This window comes from Oncorhynchus keta, chromosome 14 (assembly GCF_023373465.1).
Source record: "Oncorhynchus keta strain PuntledgeMale-10-30-2019 chromosome 14, Oket_V2, whole genome shotgun sequence".
NCBI classification, from domain to species: domain Eukaryota; kingdom Metazoa; phylum Chordata; class Actinopteri; order Salmoniformes; family Salmonidae; genus Oncorhynchus; species Oncorhynchus keta.
Window position 1 is genome coordinate 6,533,294 of NC_068434.1, and position 6,566 is coordinate 6,539,859.

At 50.3% G+C, this 6,566-nt stretch overlaps 1 long non-coding RNA gene across 1 annotated transcript; it reads left to right on the forward strand.

Annotated features, from left to right (window-relative positions):
- The first annotated feature begins 4,830 nt into the window (after positions 1 to 4,830).
- Positions 4,831 to 6,292, forward strand: LOC127907400 (uncharacterized). The gene is made up of 3 exons (XR_008064348.1): positions 4,831 to 4,890; positions 5,106 to 5,527; positions 5,916 to 6,292. It is a non-coding gene; the product is annotated as an uncharacterized LOC127907400 (long non-coding RNA).
- Positions 6,293 to 6,566: the final 274 nt, after the last annotated feature.

Genomic DNA, 6,566 nt, shown 5'->3' on the forward strand with positions numbered 1-6,566 from the left:
CCCCCAGTCCCACCCACTACTTTGGCCCCCAGTCCCAAACACTACTTTGGCCCCCAGTCCCAAACACTACTTTGGCCCCCAGTCCCAAACACTACTTTGGCCCCCCAGTCCCACCCACTACTTTGGCCCCCAGTCCCACCCACTACTTTGGCCCCCAGTCCCAAACACTACTTCGGCCCCCCAGTCCCAAACACTACTTTGGCCCCCAGTCCCAAACACTACTTTGGCCCCCCAGTCCCACCCACTACTTTGGCCCCCAGTCCCACCCACTACTTTGGCCCCCAGTCCCACCCACTACTCGGCCCCCAGTCCCACCCACTACTTCGGCCCCCCAGTCCCACCCACTACTTTGGCCCCCAGTCCCACCCACTACTTTGGCCCCCAGTCCCACCCACTACTTTGGCCCCCAGTCCCACCCACTACTTTGGCCCCCAGTCCCACCCACTACTTTGGCCCCCACTCCCACCCACTCTTCGGCCCCCAGTCCCACCCACTACTTTGGCCCCCCAGTCCCACCCACTACTTTGGCCCCCAGTCCCACCCACTACTTTGGCCCCCCAGTCCCACCCACTACTTTGGCCCCCCAGTCCCACCCACTACTTTGGCCCCCAGTCCCAAACACTACTTTGGCCCCCCAGTCCCAAACACTACTTCGGCCCCCAGTCCCAAACACTACTTTGGCCCCCAGTCCCAAACACTACTTTGGCCCCCCAGTCCCACCCACTACTTTGGCCCCCAGTCCCACCCACTACTTTGGCCCCCAGTCCCACCCACTACTTTGGCCCCCCAGTCCCACCCACTACTTTGGCCCCCCAGTCCCACCCACTACTTTGGCCCCCAGTCCCACCCACTACTCGGCCCCCAGTCCCACCCACTACTTTGGCCCCCAGTCCCACCCACTATTTTGGCCCCCAGTCCCACCCACTACTTTGGCCCCCCAGTCCCACCCACTACTTTGGCCCCCCAGTCCCACCCACTACTTTGGCCCCCCAGTCCCACCCACTACTTTGGCCCCCAGTCCCACCCACTACTTTGCCCCCCAGTCCCAAACACTACTTTGGCCCCCAGTCCCAAACACTACTTTGGCCCCCAGTCCCACCCACTACTTTGGCCCCCAGTCCCACCCACTACTTTGGCCCCCCAGTCCCACCCACTACTTCGGCCCCCCAGTCCCACCCACTACTTTGGCCCCCCAGTCCCACCCACTACTTTGGCCCCCCAGTCCCACCCACTACTTTGGCCCCCCAGTCCCACCCACTACTTTGGCCCCCCAGTCCCACCCACTACTTTGGCCCCCCAGTCCCACCCACTACTTTGGCCCCCCAGTCCCACCCACTACTTTGGCCCCCCAGTCCCACCCACTACTTCGGCCCCTCATCCTCTGTGGCCAATTACAAGAGGAGCAGGCCCCAGTCTGGAGCCTGTCTTACTGCCTAACGTTGTACGGCAGTATAACTAACATGTAGCTAACATGTAACTAAAATGGAACTAACATGTAACTAACATGTAACTAACATGTAACTAACATGTAACTAAAATGGAACTAACATGTAACTAACATGGAACTAAAATGGAACTAACATGTAACTAAAAACATACCTAACATGTAATTAACATGTAAACTAACATGTAACTAACATGGAACTAACATGGAACTAAAACATACCTAACATGTAATTAACATGTAAACTAACATGTAACTAACATGTAACTAAAATGTAACTAACATGTAACTAACATGTAACTAACATGTAACTAACATGTAACTAAAACATACCTAACATGTAATTAACATGTAAACTAACATGTAACTAACATGTAACTAAAATGGAACTAACATGTAACTAACATGTAACTAAAAACATACCTAACATGTAATTAACATGTAAACTAACATGTAACTAACATGTAACTAAATGGAACTAACATGTAACTAACATGTATCTAAAACATAACTAACATGTAACTAAAAAAGGCTGCAGGGCAGTATATCTAACATGCCCCGTCCAACCAGACTGCCAGGCTGCAGGGCAGTATATCTAACATGCCCCGTCCAATCAGACTGCCAGGCTGCAGGGCAGTATATCTAACATGCCCCATCCAACCAGACTGCCAGGCTGCAGGGCAGTATATCTAACATGCCCCGTCCAACCAGACTGCCAGGCTGCAGGGCAGTATATCTAACATGCCACATCCAACCAGACAGCCAGGCTGCAGGGCAGTATATCTAACATGCCCCGTCCAACCAGACAGCCAGGCTGCATGGCAGTATATCTAACATGCCCCGTCCAACCAGATGCCAGGAGACATCTGCTGCAGCCTCGGCTCCATCCCCCCGTATCCACACAGAGGATCATGTCAACCTATCCTAGACAATACATTAGGAGGCGGCCATTCGGTCTGTGTCATGGAGGGTAGAGGAGAGGAGAGGAGGGTAGTGGAGAGGAGAGGAGGGTAGTGGAGAGGAGAGGAGGGTAGTGGAGAGGAGAGGAGGGTAGTGGAGAGGAGAGGTGAGGAAAGAAGGGTAGTGGAGAGGAGGGAAGTGGAGAGGAGGGAAGTGGAGAGGAGGGTAGTGGAGAGGAGAGGAGGGTAGTGGAGAGGAGTGGAGAGGAGGGTAGTGGAGAGGAGAGGTGGGTAGTGGAGAGGAGGGAAGTGGAGAGGAGAGGTGGGTAGTGGAGAGGAGAGGAGGGTAGTGGAGAGGAGAGGAGGGTAGTGGAGAGGAGAGGAGGGTAGTGGAGAGGAGGGTAGTGGAGAGGAGAGGAGGGTAGTGGAGAGGAGTGGAGAGGAGAGGAGTGGAGAGGAGAGGTGGGTAGTGGAGAGGAGTGGAGGGTAGTGGAGAGGAGTGGAGAGGAGGGTAGTGGAGAGGAGAGGAGGGTAGTGGAGAGGAGAGGAGGGTAGTGGAGAGGAGAGGAGGGTAGTGGAGAGGAGTGGAGAGGAGGGTAGTGGAGAGGAGAGGAGGGTAGTGGAGAGGAGAGGTGGGAAGTGGAGAGGAGAGGAGGGTAGTGGAGAGGAGAGGAGGGAAGTGGAGAGGAGAGGAGGGTAGTGGAGAGGAGAGGAGGGTAGTGGAGAGGAGTGGAGAGGAGGGTAGTGGAGAGGAGGGTAGTGGAGAGGAGGGAAGTGGAGAGGAGAGGAGGGTAGTGGAGAGGAGTGGAGAAGAGAGGAGTCGAGAGGAGGGTAGTGGAGAGGAGTGGAGAGGAGAGGAGGGTAGTGGAGACGAGAGGAGGGTAGTGGAGAGGAGAGGAGGGTAGTGGAGAGGAGGGTAGTGGAGAGGAGAGGAGAGGAGGGTAGTGGAGAGGAGAGGAGGGTAGTGGAGAGGAGAGGTGGGTAGTGGAGAGGTGAGGAAAGAAGGGTAGTGGAGAGGAGGGAAGTGGAGAGGAGAGGAGGGTAGTGGAGAGGAGTGGAGAGGAGAGGAGTCGAGAGGAGGGTAGTGGAGAGGAGTGGAGAGGAGAGGAGGGTAGTGTAGAGGAGAGGAGGGTAGTGGAGAGGAGTGGAGAGGAGAGGAGGGTAGTGGAGAGGAGAGGAGGGTAGTGGAGAGGAGAGGAGGGGAGAGGAGAGGAGAGGAGGGAAGTGGAGAGGAGAGGAGGGTAGTGGAGAGGAGGGAAGTAGAGAGGAGAGGAGGGTAGTGGAGAGGAGGGAAGTAGAGAGGAGAGGAGGGTAGTGGAGAGGAGAGGAGGGTAGTGGAGAGGAGAGGAGGGTAGTGGAGAGGAGGGAAGTAGAGAGGAGAGGAGAGGAGGGTAGTGGAGAGGAGGGAAGTAGAGAGGAGAGGAAAGGAGGGTAGTGGAGAGGAGGGTAGTGGAGAGGAGAGGAGGGAAGTGGAGAGGAGAGGAGGGTAGTGGAGAGGAGGGAAGTTGAGAGGAGAGGAGGGTAGTGGAGAGGAGGGAAGTAGAGAGGAGAGGAAAGGAGGGTAGTGGAGAGGAGGGTAGTGGAGAGGAGAGGAGGGTAGTGGAGAGGAGGGAAGTAGAGAGGAGAGGAGGGTAGTGGAGAGGAGGGAAGTAGAGAGGAGAGGAGAGGAGGGTAGTGGAGAGGAGGGTAGTGGAGAGGAGAGGAGGGTAGTGGAGAGGAGGGAAGTAGAGAGGAGAGGAAAGGAGGGTAGTGGAGAGGAGAGGAGGGTAGTGGAGAGGAGGGAAGTAGAGAGGAGAGGAGAGGAGGGTAGTGGAGAGGAGAGGAGGGTAGTGGAGAGGAGAGGAGGGTAGTGGAGAGGAGAGGAGGGGAGTGGAGAGGAGGGAAGTAGAGAGGAGAGGAGAGGAGGGTAGTGGAGAGGAGGGAAGTAGAGAGGAGAGGAGAGGAGGGTAGTGGAGAGGAGAGGAGAGAGAGGAGAGGGGGCTGCCATGACGGACATTATCGGGGGGCTGCCATGAAGGACGTTATCGGGGGCTGCCATGACGGACATTATCGGGGCGGGGGCTGCCATGAAGGACATTATCGGGGGCTGCCATGAAGGACATTATCGGGGGGCTGCCATGAAGGACGTTATCGGGGCTGCCATGAAGATAACGGACGTTATCGGCACACGGGGAGAAGTTGTTGGGACTTAAATGTCTCGCTCAAGGGCAGCACAGAAGATATTTTTTTCCACCTTGGAGATTTGAATCAACAACATTTATGTTAGTTGAGGTAATCTGTACATGTAGGTGGGGGTAAAGTGACTGTACATAGATAATAAACAGTAGTACAGGTTAGTTGAGGTAGATATGTACATGTAGGTGGGGGTAAAGTGACTATACATAGATAATAAACAGTAGTACAGGTTAGTTGAGGTAGATATGTACATGTAGGTGGGGGTAAAGTGACTATACATAGATAATAAACAGTAGTACAGGTTAGTTGAGGTCATATGTACATGTAGGTGGGGGTAAAGTGACTGTACATAGATAATAAACAGTAGTACAGGTTAGTTGAGGTAGATATGTACGTGTAGGTGGGGGTAAAGTGACTGTACATAGATAATAAACAGTAGTACAGGTTAGTTGAGGTAGATATGTACATGTAGGTAGGGTAAAGTGACTGTACATAGATAATAAACAGTAGTACAGGTTAGTTGATGTAGATATGTACGTGTAGGTGGGGGTAAAGGGACTGTACATAGATAATAAACAGTAGTACAGGTTAGTTGAGGTAGATATGTACATGTAGGTGGGGGTAAAGTGACTGTACATAGATAATAAACAGTAGTACAGGTTAGTTGAGGTAGATATGTACATGTAGGTGGGGGTAAAGTGACTGTACATAGATAATAAACAGTAGTACAGGTTAGTTGAGGTAGATATGTACATGTAGGTGGGGGTAAAGTGACTGTACATAGATAATAAACAGTAGTACAGGTTAGTTGAGGTAGATATGTACATGTAGGTAGGGGTAAAGTGACTGTACATAGATAGTACAGGTTAGTTGAGGTAGATATGTACATGTAGGTAGGGGTAAAGTGACTGTACATAGATAATAAACAGTAGTACAGGTTAGTTGAGGTAGATATGTACATGTAGGTGGGGGTAAAGTGACTGTACATAGATAATAAACAGTAGTACAGGTTAGTTGAGGTAGATATGTACATGTAGGTAGGGGTAAAGTGACTGTACATAGATAATAAACAGTAGTACAGGTTAGTTGAGGTAGATATGTACATGTAGGTAGGGGTAAAGTGACTGTACATAGATAATAAACAGTAGTACAGGTTAGTTGAGGTAGATATGTACATGTAGGTAGGGGTAAAGTGACTGTACATAGATAATAAACAGTAGTACAGGTTAGTTGAGGTCATCTGTACATGTAGGTGGGGGTAAAGTGACTATGTACATGTAGGTGGGGGTAAAGTGACTCTACATAGATAATAAACAGTAGTACAGGTTAGTTGAGGTAGATATGTACATGTAGGTAGGGGTAAAGTGACTGTACATAGATAATAAACAGTAGTACAGGTTAGTTGAGGTAGATATGTACATGTAGGTGGGGGTAAAGTGACTGTACATAGATAATAAACAGTAGTACAGGTTAGTTGAGGTAGATATGTACATGTAGGTGGGGGTAAAGTGACTGTACATAGATAATAAACAGTAGTACAGGTTAGTTGAGGTAGATATGTACATGTAGGTAGGGGTAAAGTGACTGTACATAGATAATAAACAGTAGTACAGGTTAGTTGAGGTAGATATGTACATGTAGGTAGGGGTAAAGTGACTGTACATAGATAATAAACAGTAGTACAGGTTAGTTGAGGTAGATATGTACATGTAGGTGGGGGTAAAGTGACTATACATAGATAATAAACAGTAGTACAGGTTAGTTGAGGTAGATATGTACATGTAGGTGGGGGGTAAAGTGACTGTACATAGATAATAAACAGTAGTACAGGTTAGTTGAGGTAGATATGTACATGTAGGTAGGGGTAAAGTGACTGTACATAGATAATAAACAGTAGTACAGGTTAGTTGAGGTCATCTGTACATGTAGGTAGGGGTAAAGTGACTGTACATAGATAATAAACAGTAGTACAGGTTAGTTGAGGTCATCTGTACATGTAGGTAGGGGTAAAGTGACTTGGCATCAGGATAGATCATAATAAAAATAAC